General features: G+C 45.9%; 1 long non-coding RNA gene across 1 annotated transcript; it reads left to right on the top strand.

Moving 5' to 3' along the window:
• The first annotated feature begins 389 nt into the window (after positions 1–389).
• Positions 390–17,348, top strand: LOC139268254 (uncharacterized). Its single transcript, XR_011593995.1, has 3 exons — positions 390–565; positions 967–1,032; positions 17,179–17,348. It is a non-coding gene; the product is annotated as an uncharacterized lncRNA (long non-coding RNA).
• The last annotated feature ends 1,875 nt before the right edge of the window (positions 17,349–19,223 follow it).

Genomic DNA, 19,223 nt, shown 5'->3' on the forward strand with positions numbered 1-19,223 from the left:
CCCCCCTCTCGCCTGTCCGCCTGGGGGTGGGGGAGAGATGCGGGCGGAGCCGGCCGGTAGGCCGGCAAAGTTTGGAAATATTTTGCACCGACTGCCTCCATTTTTTTTGTGATGGGGGGGAGGTTTGCAACTTTGAGCTTGCGTGTATTTATTTATTTGATTTGTTTAAGAAGAAAAGCTGATTTTTTTTTTGCTTGCAGGTACCATTCAGTAAAAAAAATTTCCCGGGGGCTCGCGAGTAGCATCCGGGTGATTGCGTGGAAATGGCGGGAGCTCAGGGCTAAAAAAAAAGGAAGGGAAGGGAAGGGGGGTTTAAACCGAGCCTGGGCTTCTCAGCAGGGCGAGAGGGAGATGGCGAGGGGGAGGGGAGGGGACGCCTTGCAATGGCTTGTTTGCAATCGGTAGATTTTTTTTTAAACGTATCTTAAGTACCCCGCCTCCCCAAAGCCACACACTGCGAACATTAGGCTTTTAAAAGAGGAGATGATCGGAGGGAGAGAAGCAGGCTTAACCTCCGCAGCCAAGAGTGTCACCAGCTACGCTCACAACTTGGCCAGACGACGAGGTAAATCTGCTCGAGAACTGTTTTTTTTTGCAGAGTGAGTCAAATTAAGGTTTTTATTTTAAAATGTAATTTATGTAATATAGATTTATTAATTTTACGCATCTGGCAGCCCATCCCAATGCGAGGAGCTCGGCCACGCTATGTGCCTTTTAACCCTCGCGGTTTCAGAGGGAGCCAGCTTTTATTTTTTAAAGGGACAACAAGCCATTGCTTCCATCGAAGCCTCGGGGTGTGAAGCTTGAGTGACAAGCGCTGGTTCCCGAATTGGATCGAGATCTCTGATCCAACAAGGCTTCGGATCGGGACTCCACGTGTATTTTTTTTTAAAGAAAATATGTTTTCTCTTACTAGTTTGACGATTCCCCCTCCTCTCCCCTCCCATGCAATTCCTGCTTTTCTAGTTTCTGAAGCTTCGTGGATGGCTGTTTACGGCGTGAGTTGGGGGCTCCAATCACTGGTAACGTGAGGTAATGAGATTTCGCAACTTTCTGCGGTGCAGAGGGGGATGTTTTGGACATTTTTAGTTGTGCAGCAGGAGATTGTTGTGATCTCGCCAAGTGCTGAACTGTTTACGTTTCGATCGTGCCGCTACCTTTTCTGATAAATAACGTAACATTTTTCTTTGCATCACAACAGTTTTACGTTTATCAATCCGTTAATCGAAACTATTTATTTTAGTTTTGAAAACGAGGTCGGTAAAAACATTGTGCAGCAGTTTTATCTGGTTTTTACTGTATCGATTTCGGGCTGTTTACTGATTTTGTTGTTTATGTTTTGTTTTTTCCTCCTGGGTGTCAGATACCCTCCTTGTTCTTTCTTACAGGCTTGTGCTGAGTTTTTTTTTGGTGTTTTGAAACGGGCGGGGTCGTATCGCAGGAGAGCCCCGCTTGTTTTGGCTGATCTTGGCGTTGTTATTGAAATCTGTTGTCCGGGGCTCTTTTCATGTTGTACTACTGAGAGATGAGTTAAGCAGTGCAATATTAAAAGGGCATTGGCTGGCAGCGTTCTCCACCCCCCTTTCTCTCCCAAGTTGAGGAGAGAATGAAACACTTCAACCACACGCGTACAACCAAGACTGTTTTGTGCCGATTCTGTTTGTGACCAGGTTCTTGGATGATTATCAATTTTGGGGCAACTTGCCCTCAACAGGTTTTCCTCAACCTCGATTGTAGTATAAATCCGATTAAAGGTAGATTTTATTTCTGAAAGGCAGTCTTACCGGGTGCTGACTGTTTATTTGGAATGTTACCATTATGCTTTTATAAAGAGTAAATTTGTTTACTGGAAGCTCCACAGATCAAACTTCCACACCCCTTCCCTTGTAATCGTGTAGTTTGTTGATGTAGATTGGAGTGGGTTTAACCCACAGTGCATTGAGCCCTGGGTCAGGGTTAACTGCTGTCGGAGGCTCTGACGATATTGCACTACTGTCCACACAGTCAAGCAGTGCAATAGTATTGTCAAAGCGTCAGGCACCAGAGAACGAGCTCTCTCATCTGTCGCCATTCTAGGACACGAAGGAATAAGAATTGCCGAATGGCCACAACCTGGCTTCATATGGCTAAATTTGGGGCAGCCGAGTGTTTGGCGAAAGTAACAGTAACATTGGCTGGATTTCACGATAATTTGTCGGGATTTAAAATCCTTGTGTCTGAGTCTCTGTTTTAGTTCTGCTGCAATTACTTGAATGGGTGTGCGTTTGCTGAGCCGTTCAATAATTATGTATGTCATATTTTTAAAAGTTGAATGAAATGGGCGTTTATGAATTATGCATAGCAGCTTGAGTTACCTTTCTGATATCTAGACATGTAGTTAGTGCCCCTCTAACTTTTCTGGTGAATTTCCCCCCTCACCCCTGTTGCCATTGCGGTGAAGTGTCAGTGATTTCAAAGCAAAAGCGTCGATTGTCCGTAAATGACAGCAGCCTGATACTGGGTGCAGTCACCATGTGACTCTGGAGGGACATGTTCCGCAGCTGGAGTTGGGATGTATGTATGTTATAAATGGCTAGTTACTCTCCTCCATGTTGGTGCATAGAGTGCATTGACTGCTTATTTCTGCGGGTTACTGATGGGTCCGATTCTAACAGTTGCAGTCTCGAGACAAACTTGCAATGGTCGGATTTGCTAAACTACCCAATGAGTTGAGAGAGAATCAGTTAATATTCTAAAGGCTTCAACTAGTAATTTTTGTATATAGATAGCGAGAAGGATAAAATACAAGAGAGCGAAAGAACATAAGATTAGTTATAACCTAGAATAGGAAGTTTAAATCACAACAGTGCATTTGATAAATCTGGATATCGCTGAAAATAATGCACACGTTTCTATTCGTTTGAAACGCTTCGAAAACATTAAATAACGTTGATGTTTTAATGTATCTTTTGATGTTTTAATGTATCTTTTTAATGTGCTTAAACCGGTGGGGAATGGCAAGCAGTTAGTTCCATAATGGGACGGTTGAAGAGCGAATCCGTCGCGCTTTCAATGCTTTCGTGAAGCGATGGGATTCTTTTAAGCCCCTCTCAGTGAATCGTGGGGTTACCCATTTTCTACAGAGCAGCAACGTAGCCTTCCCAGCGCGGATGTCCCAATCTGGATTTTCATTGTGGGCCTGGCTAAGCCGCTAGGGGAGGGGGAATGAATTCGCAATCGGGTTGAAATCTCCGGAGACCCCCTGTGCACAGGGTGTCGTTTTGTGTGGGGCGGGAGATTGATTCATAAACCGAAACTGCAGTTTCTGTGAGGCCTCTTGAAAGTCTGTGAAGGGGAGGGGGCGGGGGGATGGGAAGTTATCCTGAGGAGGGGGAGGGGTTGTTTTTAAAGTGTATTGGATGGCAGGTCACACTGTGGGGGGAGGGGCGAGCCTTCTGCTGGGGTATTTTTTTTTAAAAGCTTTTCCTGCTCTTTTAAAGCATATGTTGCTCCAAAATGTCCCGGTTTGTGTGCGTGCGTGATTGTCCAGCAAAATTAGGTAATGGGACTGGGCGCGGAGATTTGGTAATTCACTCTGGGATTTTGTCTCTGCTACAATGACTATGGTTTCGGTGCCGTCCGTGAACAGGTCGTAGCTTGCCTGCTAGTTTTTATTTTTTTTTAAATGCATGTCGAATACTTCGTGTAAGAGCTTGCTGAGTGTTATTGAAGTACATGGGGTTGGAATGCATGGCACAGCAAGGCTGCTGGAGCGGATTCTATTCGGGTGTAGCTGCCACCTCGATCCAGCCGGTTGCTTTTCTTAATTTAAATGACCAACCCTCTGCATCTTTGAACTCTCAATTTGGGAAGTGGGCGAGTTGGTTCCCCCAAAATATAAAAGATTCTGCACCCGTTCACAGTACGCAAACATAAACAGCAGGTTTAAAAATCGGTCGGCGTGTGTGCGAATAAGAACTCTCCTTGAATCGTCCCGTCCCTCGGGTTTCTGTCCTTTTTCTGTTCACTGACAGGTGCCAGTGTGATGTACCGATCCTTTTTAAAGGGGGAGGGAAAGGGAAAAGAGTTAAACATTGTCCAACTTTTGAATGTGTTTCTCACACGCTTCTAAAGTTAGGAAGGTTGTAGTTGCTATGTTTTATTGATCTGAACTCGGTATTTAAAAATTAACACATTCGGTAAACTAATTAATGGGCTTCCTCCTCGTTTCTTCCCCCGCCCCCCGCCCCTTTTTGACCTCTGGTCAGCACTTTGTACGAGGGATGTACATGTGTAGTTTTGAAGTGGCCTAATTTGAAACATTAAATTGTGTGTACTGCCAGAGTATTGCACCCTAACTATGCCAAGAACTGTGCTCCGTACAGCAATCGGCCATTTCTAAACAAGTTCTCTTGTCCCGGCCTAGTTGGTTATAAAATAAATGTCAACGATTTACTTGTTCCTTCTATCGAGCCCAAAGTGAAACGTGTCTGTTTAACACGCGTTAACTCGCCCCGTACTTGGGCTGAAATCTGAATTGTACTGTCTCCGATATTAAATTTCACTGCATCAGGAGGAACCCCCGTACTGTCAGTAAATGTTCACTCGTAATGTTTTACTGGAACTCTGTTTGCCTCCAGCTCAGCAGCAGCATACTAGTGCCGTTTTTAAAACTTGCTGACCCTTGTTGGAAATGGGTGCGTCCTTATAGAAGATGGTATTCTGGTTTTATAAATTGGTGAGGCGCTGGCGAATTTCCTGCACCTCACTTTGCTGGAATCTCACTAAAATAAGCCCTGTTGATAATACACTAAATAACAGGATGTGTGTGTGCGTCGGTCGATAGAAATACAGAAATCACTACAGTTCTAAAGGGACACTTGGGATGACAAACTATAAGTGCAGTGAAAGCCTTAGTAACACCTTAAAGCTCTTTCCATTGTATCTGTGCTGCTGGCGAGCACATAAACAATCAGATCTGCTCTTGTATATCAGACAGATTTCAGAAAGCCTAAAGCTGGGTGAGTGAAATTTTCAGACACTTGAAGGTTGAAGACACGTAGCAGTACAGTGATAGATGTTCTCCTTCCAAACATGGATTGTGTGTGAGGAGAGCTGTAGAGGTGTAACACTAGAATGATGGGTACAGGGCTGTTACTGGTGGGCAGCAATGGAGTTCATTTGATATGTTTCATTTAAAAATTATCATGACCTTGCTGGAATCACACGAAAATTAACTTTTTTCAGTTTCAGCCCTACTGATGCTAATACACTAAATAACATGAGTCCTCAGTTTGTGTGTGTGTGTATATGTGTGTGGTGTGTATATATGTATGTGTGGTGTGTGTGTGTATATATGTATGTGTGTGGTGTGTGTGTATATATGTATGTGTGTGGTGTGTGTATATATGTATGTGTGTGGTGTGTGTATATATGTATGTGTGTGGTGTGTGTATATATGTATGTGTGTGGTGTGTGTATATATGTATGTGTGTGGTGTGTGTATGTATGTGTGTGGTGTGTGTATATATGTATGTGTGTGGTGTGTGTATATATGTATGTGTGGTGTGTGTGTATATATGTGTGTGTGGTGTGTGTATATGTATGTGTGTGGTGTGTGTATATGTATGTGTGTGGTGTGTGTGTATATGTATGTGTGTGGTGTGTATATATGTATGTGTGTGGTGTGTGTATATATGTATGTGTGTGGTGTGTGTGTATATATGTATGTGTGTGGTGTGTATATATGTGTGTGGTGTGTGTATATATGTATGTGTGTGGTGTGTGTATATATGTATGTGTGTGGTGTGTGTATATATGTATGTGTGTGGTGTGTGTATATATGTATGTGTGTGGTGTGTGTATATATGTATGTGTGTGGTGTGTGTATATATGTATGTGTGGTGTGTGTATATATGTATGTGTGGTGTGTGTATATATGTATGTGTGGTGTGTGTATATATGTATGTGTGGTGTGTGTATATATGTATGTGTGGTGTGTGTATATATGTATGTGTGGTGTGTGTATATATGTATGTGTGGTGTGTGTGTATATATGTATGTGTGGTGTGTGTGTATATATGTATGTGTGGTGTGTGTGTATATATGTATGTGTGTGGTGTGTGTGTATATATGTATGTGTGGTGTGTGTGTATATATGTATGTGTGTGGTGTGTGTATGTATGTGTGTATATATGTGTGTATATATATATATGTATGTGTGTATATATGTATGTGTGTATATGTGTATGTGTGTGTATATATGTATGTGTGTGTGTATATGTGTGTGTGTATATATGTATGTGTGGTGTGTGTGTGTGTATGTATGTGTGGTGTGTGTGTGTATATATGTATGTGTGGTGTGTGTGTGTATATATGTATGTGTGGTGTGTGTGTGTATATATGTATGTGTGGTGTGTGTGTGTGTATATATGTATGTGTGGTGTGTGTATATATGTATGTGTGGTGTGTGTATATATGTATGTGTGGTGTGTGTATATATGTATGTGTGGTGTGTGTGTATATATGTATGTGTGTGGTGTGTGTGTATGTGTGTGTGGTGTGTGTGTATATATGTTGGTGTGTGTGTATATATGTATGTATGTGTATATATGTATGTGTGTATATATGTATGTGTGTATATATGTATGTGTGTATATATGTATGTGTATATGTGTATGTGTGTGTATATATGTATGTGTGTGTGTATGTGTGTGTGTATATATGTATGTGTGGTGTGTGTGTATGTATGTGTGGTGTGTGTGTGTATATATGTATGTGTGGTGTGTGTGTGTATATATGTATGTGTGGTGTGTGTGTGTATATATGTATGTGTGGTGTGTGTGTGTATATATGTATGTGTGGTGTGTGTGTGTATATATGTATGTGTGGTGTGTGTGTGTATATATGTATGTGTGGTGTGTGTGTGTGTATATATGTATGTGTGGTGTGTGTGTGTGTATATATGTATGTGTGGTGTGTGTGTGTATATATGTATGTGTGGTGTGTGTGTGTATATATGTATGTGTGGTGTGTGTGTGTGTATATATGTATGTGTGGTGTGTGTGTGTATATATGTATGTGTGGTGTGTGTGTGTATATATATGTATGTGTGGTGTGTGTGTGTATATATGTATGTGTGGTGTGTGTGTGTATATATGTATGTGTGGTGTGTGTGTGTATATATGTATGTGTGGTGTGTGTGTGTATATATGTATGTGTGGTGTGTGTGTGTATATATGTATGTGTGGTGTGTGTGTGTATATGTGTGTGTGGTGTGTGTGTGTATATGTGTGTGTGGTGTGTATGTATGTGTGGTGTGTGTGTGTGTATTTTGTGTGTGTGTGTATGTATTTGGTGTGTGGTGCGTGTATGTGTGTGTGCGTGTGTGCTTGGTGTGCGTGTGTATTTGGTGTGTGTGTATGTATATTTGTGTGTGGTGTATGTGTGTGTGTATTTGGTGTGTGTGTATTTGGTGTGTGTGTATTTGGTGTGTGTGTATTTGGTGTGTGTGTATTTGGTGTGTGTGTATTTGGTGTGTGTGTATTTGGTGTGTGTGTATGTGTGTGTGTGTGTGTGTGTGTGTATGTGTGTATATGGTGTGTGTGTGTGTGTATATGGTGTGTGTGTGTGTGTATATGGTGTGTGTGTGTGTGTGTGTATATGGTGTGTGTGTGTATATGGTGTGTGTGTGTGTGTATGTGTATATGGTGTGTGTGTGTGTATGTGTATATGGTGTGTGTGTGTGTATGTGTATATGGTGTGTGTGTGTGTATGTGTATATGGTGTGTGTGTGTGTGTGTGTATATGGTGTGTGTGTATGTGTATATGGTGTGTGTGTATGTGTATATGGTGTGTGTGTATGTGTATATGGTGTGTGTGTATGTGTATATGGTGTGTGTGTGTGTGTGTGTATATGGTGTGTGTGTGTGTGTATATGGTGTGTGTGTGTGTATGTGTATATGGTGTGTGTGTATATGGTGTGTGTGTGTGTGTGTGTATATGGTGTGTGTGTGTGTGTATATGGTGTGTGTGTGTGTGTATATGGTGTGTGTGTGTGTGTGTGTATATGGTGTGTGTGTGTATATGGTGTGTGTGTGTGTGTATGTGTATATGGTGTGTGTGTGTGTATGTGTATATGGTGTGTGTGTGTGTATGTGTATATGGTGTGTGTGTGTGTATGTGTATATGGTGTGTGTGTGTGTGTGTGTATATGGTGTGTGTGTATGTGTATATGGTGTGTGTGTATGTGTATATGGTGTGTGTGTATGTGTATATGGTGTGTGTGTATGTGTATATGGTGTGTGTGTATGTGTATATGGTGTGTGTGTGTGTGTGTGTATATGGTGTGTGTGTGTGTGTATATGGTGTGTGTGTGTGTATGTGTATATGGTGTGTGTGTATATGGTGTGTGTGTGTGTGTGTGTATATGGTGTGTGTGTGTGTATATGGTGTGTGTGTGTGTATATGGTGTGTGTGTGTGTATGTGTATATGGTGTGTGTATGTGTATATGGTGTGTGTGTGTGTGTGTATATGGTGTGTGTGTGTGTGTGTGTATATGGTGTGTGTGTGTGTGTGTGTGTATATGGTGTGTGTGTGTGTGTATATGGTGTGTGTGTGTATGTGTATATGGTGTGTGTGTGTGTGTATGTGTATATGGTGTGTGTGTGTGTGTATGTGTATATGGTGTGTGTGTGTGTATGTGTATATGGTGTGTGTGTGTGTATGTGTATATGGTGTGTGTATGTGTATATGGTGTGTGTATGTGTATATGGTGTGTGTATGTGTATATGGTGTGTGTATGTGTATATGGTGTGTGTGTGTATATGGTGTGTGTATGTGTATATGGTGTGTGTGTGTGTGTGTGTATGTAGATGGTTGTGTATGTGTGTATATATAAACGCACATTGGTATGTTTGCACATTTTATGTACAGGGTGGTGACTAGGGGCTTGGGCCTTTCTGCAGCATTGTTAGCCCCCGTTCTGCTTGCATCGTGCCAGTAAGTTAGACATCACACTCATTCCTATCCTGTGACTAACCCATTTGCCACATCATCTTATTCGCCGATGACGAATTTCCAGGCAAATATTAGTCATCTCACATTGTAGATTTTTTGTTGTTGTTTCTAGTGCTCTTTGAAGTAAAAGTGGTATCGTGCGTTCATTCATTTGGTTTTGTTGCAGTTTAAGGGCTTATATCGACTAACGTGCGGGCGATCTCTGTATGAAGGTGGACGTACAGTTGGGGCTGTAGGCCTATCTGATATCTGGGTAAAAGATGGGGTTTTATCGAGGACGAGAACTAAACATTGGCGACTTGGCTTCCCAGCTTGTGTGCCAGTTTCTGTTGGGTGAAACCGAACTCCAGGAAATGGTGACTGTTTACAGCACTTACTGGGATGAAATCGGTGCTATGCATCCTCTCGGTCTCCATTTCGAATTTTCACCGGATATCGGAGGTTGACTCTCGCTGCTTTTGGGCTCTCGTTAGGTGGGCGGCTGAGATTGGGAAATCCGTGGTGCTTTGTGCTGATCAGCATTGCTTGAAGTGGGTCCGTCCATCCCCCATGCAGGACTCTCCCTCCCAGCAACTCTGAGCGTTGGCCTCTTCATTTTTGGCCTCCATATCCCTACATCCTCCAGTGTGGGTTACCAGATTTAAAAAGCCGAAGGCTGACCCTTTTTTAAATTGTAATTTATTTTTTACGAGACCAAAGATTCAGCGGTCCCAATTAGTCTACGTCGCTTCAATTACCAAATAAAATAGTCACTTTTAAAGTTTTGGCTTCATAACGAATTCAATTTAAATGTAATTTTGCTGATGTGTGTGTGTGTGTGACTTCATCGCTCGCTGCCCTTGCACTGTGATTGGCCGAGTTGCCTGTCGCTCAAGGGTTGTTTTGCAGGAATAGTGTCTGCTCCGAGTCCGGCTCAGCCCTGCCTCCGTACGGTCCGAGTCTCGCTCTCCGCCCCAGCCACCCACTACCCCCATTGCTCCGCAGGCCCCTCTCCTTGACTTCGGTTCTGCCCGCCGGGGTGCCTCCCAAAAGTCGCCACCTGCCCAGCTCTGTCCCGCACCCGCACCTCCCCATTCACTGGAGCTGACGAGAAACTCCTTGTGCAGTGCGAAGCGCCATCACACAACGGCGCCCGGGGAGCGCGCTCCCCTCCAATGTCCCGACCTGAGCTTATTCTTCCCACACCCCGCAACTGTTGAGCGGGAGGGGCAGTGGCGCTTTAAGGGCAGAAGTTGTATACTTTACCCCAGAAGCCCAAAAAGGTCCGGGCGGAGGGGAGGGGAACTTACTGTAAATGCTGAAGTGATGCTGTTGGGGAACGGTGTTGTAACATCCGTCGATATTCTAACTCATATAATCGGCAAAATCCTCTCCTGCTCCGGTATGTCACCGAACTGCGAAGTTCCTTGGGATTTCTTGCTGACTTTTTAAAAGGCGCTACATAAATAGAACTTGTCCCGTTTATAACGCATCTAGTTCCATGTTGGTGCTTTCCATACCCGGCAGTGCACGAACTGAGGTGGGGAAGGGAAGAGAGAGAATCTGCAGCCTCCCATCGAAGATGAGATGGGTGGGTGGCGGTAGATAAAGAACCCCCGGATCGTGTGCAGAAAGAATCTAAATCTGTGTTACAGCGAAGTGACGGCATACTTCCTATGTTTTTCTGAATCAGTAAATTTAGACTTTATAGTGGGGGTGGACTGTAGGTTAGAAATGAGTGTCTAGTGCCCCGTATTGTGCACACTAATCTCCATCTGATTCATTCTGAACGAAATAATCTGCAAAAAAAAATCCCCTTCATTCCTAAGCAGCAGTTGTCCATTTAACAATGCGAAGCATCGCCCGGCTAAAGAAACCGACATCGGTGTTAATCCTAGTGATCTTCAGTTGTATTCATTCAAACCAAACACACATCCAATGGGCTCCAGTTTCTTGGTGCCCCCATCCCAAACTGGACCTTCAGTACCACTCGGCTACCCAACCATGGGCATAAATATGGTTTCACAGACGGGGCGAGCACAGCAGCAGCCGGGGCAGTAAATGTACAAGTTACAGAGCCCGAACATCTCCGCAAAAATCCCAAGGGAGTCCGATTAATGTCTGACAGTGTCCCCAATGAGAGATTTAGGACCGTGAATCGCACCGTATTCTCACAATTATTTTCAAACCCTGTTTGCATCTGTCTCTATATAGTTGGGCGATGCTGCTATCCCCGTGTGCGTTATGTTTGTGCTGATTGCCTGTCTGATCTGCTTACTTTGTGCAGCGTCGAGGTGCAGTGGGGCCCTGGACGTACGGGCTATCACTCCCCAGCAGCAATATCGCGCCACAGAGGAAGGGAATCGCTGGGGTGAGGCTACTGGCTGCACTGTCAACAGGAAGGGGCTTGTGCATCACCCGGGGTCGCCTGTAACAGAGGCCGATCTCCCGTAGGCGGAATGCAGGCCCGGCTAGTGTGATCTGACTGGGAGTCGGCTCAATGGCCTTCTCCCTTGTATAACGCGTTACTACAAAAACTGCCATGGCCCAATGCCCTTCCTGCGCCTTCGCTTTGACGGGGAGCACCGCCTGCTGTAAATGGTGATCAGTGAGCAATGCGGTGTCGGACAGTGTGGTGACCCCGCGGAGCCAGAGAATGAGATGAGCCTGGTATTTAGATCCCCAGTGGTTAAAACAAAAAGCGTTGTGAATGATTAGACAGGAGCTCTGTATATATCCGCCGGGCTCTCCCGGCCCCTCACCCCCTTGCACTGGGCCCTTTTAGGAATTTTGCAACAACAAAAAAAAGGCGCGCATTCTTGAGAGTCGATTTCGCCAAATGATTTGTGCAACTCCGGCATCGCCGATAAAGATCAAAGTGTAGCCGCCTCTTGACAGCGGCATGTGGAACGTGAGGAATCTTTATGGCTGAAGGAAGCAAAGAGCAGGCAGGACCCGGCGACATCAATGGCAAGCGCATGAATTACTCAGGAATGCACGAATTAGACCATTGTCTCCCCCAGCCCCCGACCCATTCCATTCTAATCTAGTGCAAGCCTGGCCGGGGAAAGAGGCTTAAAGTGTCAAGTCATGAATTGATCTCCGATTCACAGGGGTTGAGAATTTCAGCCTGCGGCTATCGCTGTGCAGGAGATGCCCTGTGGGGTCAATATGCTTCCCATATCCCCCAAAGACCCCTGATAAACACAATCTACTTCCATTAGATGGCGAATCTTTTATTCTGATGCTATTGGGCTGGGCGCTTTTTTGGAATGGGTCCACGCTGCTGGTGGGGAATTTATATTGCAATGTGTTCGGACACTAAACTAGAGTTTGTTGGCGAGAGAGCCCACAGACACGTTTCTATTGCAATAAATGTCGGTTTGTGACTCCACCCCGGAGCGGGGTCCACCCGCGGGGAAGAGGGTGGGAGAAGACGTTCTGGCCCAGCTCTGCTCAGAACTGTGAAATCGGGCTGAGGCGAGGCCGCCCCCGGAGCTGGGACCCTATCTATATTGCGTCTGCTTTGAATTTTTCGCTTAAGTAGTGCAATATCGCTTATAGGGTTTTGGCCTTGGGTTCAATCGTCATCCGCCCGGATAGAAAACCAGGAAGCGGGAGGCGAAGTCCATTCTCACCGAAGACCATCCACGCCGCTCAAATATTCTGCTCTACCTTACTATTTATATTTATATTTAAAATAATAGTGCGACGGGTTAAGCTTCCCGCGTTAAGTGCTTGGTGACCAGGCCGGGAGAGGGCAGCTTTGAGCCATGTATCAGATTGGGGGTGGGGTCGGAGCGTGGAATGGCTGGGTGGGCTCGGCTGCTGATTTCAGGTGGTCTCTTGCTTCTGTTGGACTTTGAGGCCCCCGGTGGGATGGTGAGGGAGGGACTGGATTTTTAACATTCCTCGAGCTCCATTGAAGCCATCCGCTAATCTCGACTGCTTTCTTTTCTGTGTGTGTTTTAAGGCGGACAGGACCCGGAGAAATACTCACACTCACTCACTCGCATACAGCCATGTCCGCAGATCAAACCTCAATGCCCCCGAAACCGCGGTCCTTGCGATGACGTACAGCCAAGCGATTCGGAAGAGCTGCGGGAGGGGACGCTCATAGATAGCGGGAAATAGAATTAAACTCGGACGATTTTAAATAACAAAAACCCAAGGAAATATAATCGGTCGGGCGCTTCCCCCAGGCATACACTGTACCTTGAATATTTATATTCGCAAACTTCAGATGAACATTGCAGGGAAATTAAATGTGTGTGCAACTAATGACTACTGTGTTTCTGTTAATCAACTAGAATGTAACATTTGTGATCATAATAGAATTTTTTAAAGTAACAAGTTGTGAGGGATTCGCTAAGTCCGGGATGATTCTAAATGCAACATTTCCTCCTCTCCTTCCTGATGCAGTTCCTCAGGCGCCTGAGGCTCTGTCAGTGTTGCGCTACTGTGGAGCTGTCGCTAGCAGTGCAATATTGAAAGAGCATCAGTGCCTGAGAAAGTTCGACTGTTGTGTGTGTTTTTAAAAAGAAGCAAGGGAAATACGATCTGTACCGTGCGACATCTCTATGGAAACCGGCCGATAGCCCGAGCTAGGGCAAAGCGTGCATTACAACTGAAAAGAACGGGAGCCCAACCCTTCAAAACGGGGGAGCGAGTTGACTTGGAGGGAAAGGGGACAGAGACCCGAAGGGCTCCAGCCATTATGCGTCAGCCTTCCCCTCATGGTGCGGTTGGCATGTGTTCCATATATTGTGCTGGCTAGTGGGTCTATTAAAACTCTACCATTGACAGGGTTCTGAAAACCCAAGCTTGTCGTCTAATCACTGCTTCCTGCTTTGCCTCGTCTTTTCCCGAAGTATGGTGGTACCCCCAGGGCTTTGGCCATTCACCACGGGGTCTAAAAAGAATGATTTCAATCTGAACTGACCGGGTTCCTGACCAATATTTATCCCTCGGTCAACCCCACTAAAACGGGGACTGTTTGTGAGATCTTGCTGTGCTACATTCCAGCGGTGACTATACAGTCAAGAAGTGCTGCATTGGCTGTAAGGCGCTTTGGGACGTTCTCGGGTCGTGAAAGGTTTTTATATAAATGCAAGTTATTTCATTCACGGAATTGGTGTGTGCCTTGTTCATAATCAGCGTCTAGTCTCCTCCTGCAACCCCCACCCCGTCCAAAGCTGATGTGCAACTGCAATGGATCAGTTACCTTCTCTTACTGGCAGGAGAGACTTTGAATTAAGAATGTGTGTTGCATCAACAGAGAAAACATTGGAGCCAGACCAGGCGATGTGTTTTCTGTCAGTTGATGGAGGATCTCGCTCTGGCCTGGGACTCATTGTCTTCTCTCTATTTGTAACTTCTTAAGCTTCTGGGAGGAGGGTGCGGGGTGGAGGGGGTGCTGAAGTGTCAGATAAGCCTGGAATGGATACTTCACACGCGGGATAGCGGCCTTCCCATAACAAGGAGCACTGGGGGGGGGGGGGGGGGGGGCTTGCTATTTATTTGCGCTGACCTCCCGCGCACAAGTGGTCAGTCACGATCCGCGACAGCTGCCGGGATGTGGCGGCGGCGTTTGAAGTTTGGCAGAGGTCACGGCCCCGGAGGCCCCCTGAAGTGCTCCGCGCCGAGCTTTCTCTCCCCGCGGCCAACTGCATCACGCCTCATTTACCAAATGTGAGCTTTGTTCATTTAAAAAAATCTGTGGCTTGGAATATATTTTGAAAATTGGAGGGAAATTTACAAATGTGTGTGAATATTTACTGACCGCTGCCTTTTTGAGGCGAGGCTGTTGGTCAAAGATATGCAGTGTGTTTATTATAGGCTGTCGCCAGTGGAATATAGTGGGCGGGAGATCGAGCCCGAGGTTGAGTGCTATTGAAACTCCTAAATCCCCCCTCTTCCATTTTAAATTAGTGCCGCGGGGTGAGCTTCAGCCTTTCCGTCAGGGAGAGGAATTCTGGAGGTTTCCGGCTTCGCCATTGACGGAAAGCCGTGTCTGACTCCATTCACCTGCACTCTCAGTTAATGGCGATTGTTGCTGTTGTAAGCATTTGCTTACAGTGAGCTGCGTGCTCGAAGCATTGCTGTGCAAGGTATCCCAGTGCAGGCGCGGGGTCAGTTCTGTGGATTGCCTTCTCTGCCGGCCAGGCCTCTCGCATATTACTGACACAGAAATCCTAACCAGCTTGGTTGGGTGCGAGTCTGTGGGTCTCTGTGCCGCATCAATGTACAATATATGATCCACCCAGGAACCCTCTGCAATCTGAACATTTTATACAACTGTCAAACTGTTATCTCTTTGGTGGTTGGGGGGCGTGGGGAAGAGAGGCTCGTCTCTATTCCCCCCCCCCCACCCTTTCTCATCTCTTCCCCCCCCTTCTCATCTCTTTCCTCCCCCCCCCTTCTCATCTCTTTCCTCCCCCCCATCTCATCTCTTTCCCCCCCCCTCTCCTCTCTCTTTCCCCCCCCCCTTCTCCTCTCTCTTTCCCCCCCCCTTCTCCTCTCTCTTCCCCCCCCCCCCCTTCTCCTCTCTCTCCCCCCCCCCCCTTCTCCTCTCTCTCCCTCCTCTCCACACCCCCTTCTCCTCTCTCTCCCCCCGAAGCTGCTGGCAAATTTCCGTTTTCTTCCCCTTTCACGGACCCCCTCGTTTACTCATCCACAGCACCACCCCCTCCCTCTCCCCACTTTACAGCCGAAGTCACTGAATAAGGACCCGAACGGGAGCGCGGGCTCGGGCGCTGAGGTCCAATGCAGAACAAATTGAGGACCCAACCCGTGACCTTCTAGCCTGTGGCTCAGTGCCGCTTCAGGCACCTCTCCTAACGTTACTCCAGCGCAAACCCACTAACCCTGATCCCCAGTGGGAAACCTGCAGCTGCTGCCTGCGGCCTTCCCACTACACGCTTCAGGTTAAATACGGGGCGGCGGGGAGACCACTCCGAACTAAAATATGAGCAGAGACGTGACAGTTACCTGGGGGAGGAACTGATCGAATAAACCACAAACTTTCCTCACAAGCCGGCGAGCTATCGCCTGTGAAATGTAACGGCATCACGGCCCACCGGCAATTTTATAATATCTCCCAAAGGTACAGATCCAAACATTGTGACTGGTGGGGTTGCTCTATTGCTAGAATGACACAGCACAGAAGGAGGCCGTTCGGTCCATCGCGCCCGTCTCGACTCTTTGATAAGAGCTACCAATTAGCCCTGCAAACTGTTACCCATTTCAAGTATTTATCCAGCTCCCTCTTGATCGTTATTATTTAATCTATTTCCACTGTTCTTTCAGGCAGTGCATTCCAGATCATAACTCACTGTTTTTTAAAAAAAAACCTCACCTCACCTCTTTTTTGCCATTACCTTAAATCTGTGTCCTCCAGATCCCAACCCTTCTGTCACTGGAAACAGTTTCTCCTTATTAACTCTCCTTCAAGATTTTGAACATCTCTATCAAATCTCCCCTTAACCTTCTCTGCTCTAAGGAGAATAACCCCAGATTATCGAGTTTCTCCACGTGACAAGTCCCTCATCCCTGGTACCATTCTAGTAAAACTCTTCTACACCTTCTCTAAGCCGTTGACATCCTTCCAACAGTGGTGCCCAGAATTGGGCCCAATACACCAGCTGGGACCTAATCAGAGATTTATAAAGGTTTAGCATAATATCCTTGCCTTTGTACTCCATGCCTCTGTTTATAAAGCCAAGGACCTCGTTTTTAACAACCTGGTGTACAACGGTTGCATTCCCTCCCCTGAATTGAATAATAAAAAAGTCGAATCGCGGACTTGGAGGACGTCAAAAGAATTTATAATCCCAATTTCAGGCTGCTCTGACCATCAGCCCCGGACGATGGAGTATGTGCAGGGTTATTCATCGGGACAAAGGCCTGGGCTCGTCTCAAGTTCTCCTTCATTATATACCTGTGATGTGCACCGGCCACTTTAAGCGTATATAGAATGTAACAAAAATAGATTATTTTATATATGGTACATACATTTTAAGCCGCTAACTATTATCGAGAAACTGTTGATAAAGTGGATCTCACCCCCTCACTTTGGGTTGCATTTTGTAATTAATTGTCTATTTGGACCCCTGAGCCATGTAGTTATTTTATTTGCTTTGTCTGTGTTTTACTTCCCATTGATTTTGTTTTTATTATACCTCGATGTTAATTTGCTGTAGCGAGAGCCTGTTTGCACCGACGAAGCTCCATTTCTGCTCGACTGCTGCAATTGGGAAGAAAGCAACATTGACCCAGGTCAACCGTGTCATGATATTGCAACATTTCAATCTGCCCAAACCGATCCGAAGTATTTATTTACAGGTGCCGGCAGCTCCGCAACAGTAACGACTCAGAAATTCAAATAAACATGGTCTTGTTTCACCAAACTGTTGTCCTACTGGTTTATCTGTGTTGTTGAAAAACATTAAGCTATGTACCCACAGGGTCAGGATCCTGTACAGGCCACTTCATAGAAAGATCGGTTTGTGATCTCATCATTATACTCTCATGCATTTTCCCACACATTTTATTTGATAATCGATGAAAACACTCACACAATACGGTCCAGAGCACAGCTCCCTATCCAACGTTATCGCCTGCCGCTAGAGACAGTTGACTACAAACTGAACATCGTTAAATTAGATATCAATGATAACCACTGCAGAGGTTTTATCACCGCCCCATTCAATCATCGGCAGCTGACTCATGATAATTCCGGTTAGATAACGTTTATGTTTATTTTCAGGTAAACTCAAAAGAGTTTTATGCACAATTGTGGAGCAGTGGAGGCGTGTCCTGCTCAGTAGGAGCTGAGCTGCAGAGAGAGGAGTTTTTTTTAGATAACTGGATAGATAACCCGATTTGAAATGAGCAGTGATCAAATCGTTTTATATTTGACACGGTTTAAGATGAGGAAATTCGGTCACTGTGATCCCGAGTCTGAATATTTGACCCTCTTTCAAACGGGTCCGATCAAGAACGTTGATCTAATCTGGTTCAAATTACATATTTTACATTTCCCTCGTCAAATTCTCTTTAGAAATTATAAACTCACGAGAACCAAACGACGATGAATGTTTTGTCTCCCGTCTCTGACCTCGCCAGTAACCTGCAAAATAATCCCATTTACATCCAGGGCCCCTGTACTGTTACACTCAGGGGTCTGTACTGACTGTTACACCTGCGCGCTCTACTAACGGTTACACCCGGGCCCTCTACTGTTACACTTGGGGCCTGTAATGACTGTTACACTCGGGGGCCTGTACTGACTTTTACAACTGAGCCCTGTACTGTTACACCCGGGCTCCTGTGCTGAATGTTACTCCCGGAGCCCTGTACTGACTGTTACACCCGAGGTCCAGGTACTGTTACACCAGGGTCCTGTATGACTGTTACACCCGGGCCCCTGCACTGAATGTTACTCCCGGGGCCCATGTACTTTTACATCCAGGGTCCCTGTACAGTTACTTCCAGGGCCTGTACTGACTGTTACACTCGGGCCCTTTACTATTACACCCGAGCCCTGTACTGACTTACACCCAGGGCCAGTACTGACTGTTACACCCGGGACCCATTTACTGCTACACCCAAGGCCCCTGTACTGTTACACCCGGGGCTCTGGACTGACGGTTACACCTGGGTCCTCTACTGTTACAAATCATTACAGGCCCCAAGTGTAATAACTGAGCCCTGTACTGTTACACCTGGGTTCCTGTGCTGAATGTTACTCCCGGGGTCTGTACTGTTACATCCGGGGCTCATGTACTGTTACTCCCAGGGCCTGTACTGACTGTTACACTCAGGCTCTCTACTATTACACCCAGGCCCTATACTGAATGTTACACCCGGGCCCTGTACTGACTGTTACATCCGGGACCTATACTGACTGTTACACCTGGGCCCTGTAATTACTTACACCCGGGACCCATTTACTGTTACACCCGGCGCCCTTGTACTGTTACATCCAGGGTCCCTGTATTGTCACACCCGGGCCTTTGTACTGTTACACCTAGGCCCTCTACTGTTACACTTGGGGCCCTGTACTGACTTTTACAACTGAGCCCTGTACTGTTACACCCGGGACCCTTTGCTGACCATTATACCCGGCACCCTGTATTGATTCTTACAACCGGGCCTCTGTACAGACTGTTACACCCGGGGCCAGTACTGATTGTTACACCTGGGCCCTCTACTATTACACCCGAGCCCCTGTACTGTTACACCC

This window comes from Pristiophorus japonicus, chromosome 8 (genome assembly GCF_044704955.1).
Source record: "Pristiophorus japonicus isolate sPriJap1 chromosome 8, sPriJap1.hap1, whole genome shotgun sequence".
Classification (NCBI taxonomy): domain Eukaryota; kingdom Metazoa; phylum Chordata; class Chondrichthyes; family Pristiophoridae; genus Pristiophorus; species Pristiophorus japonicus.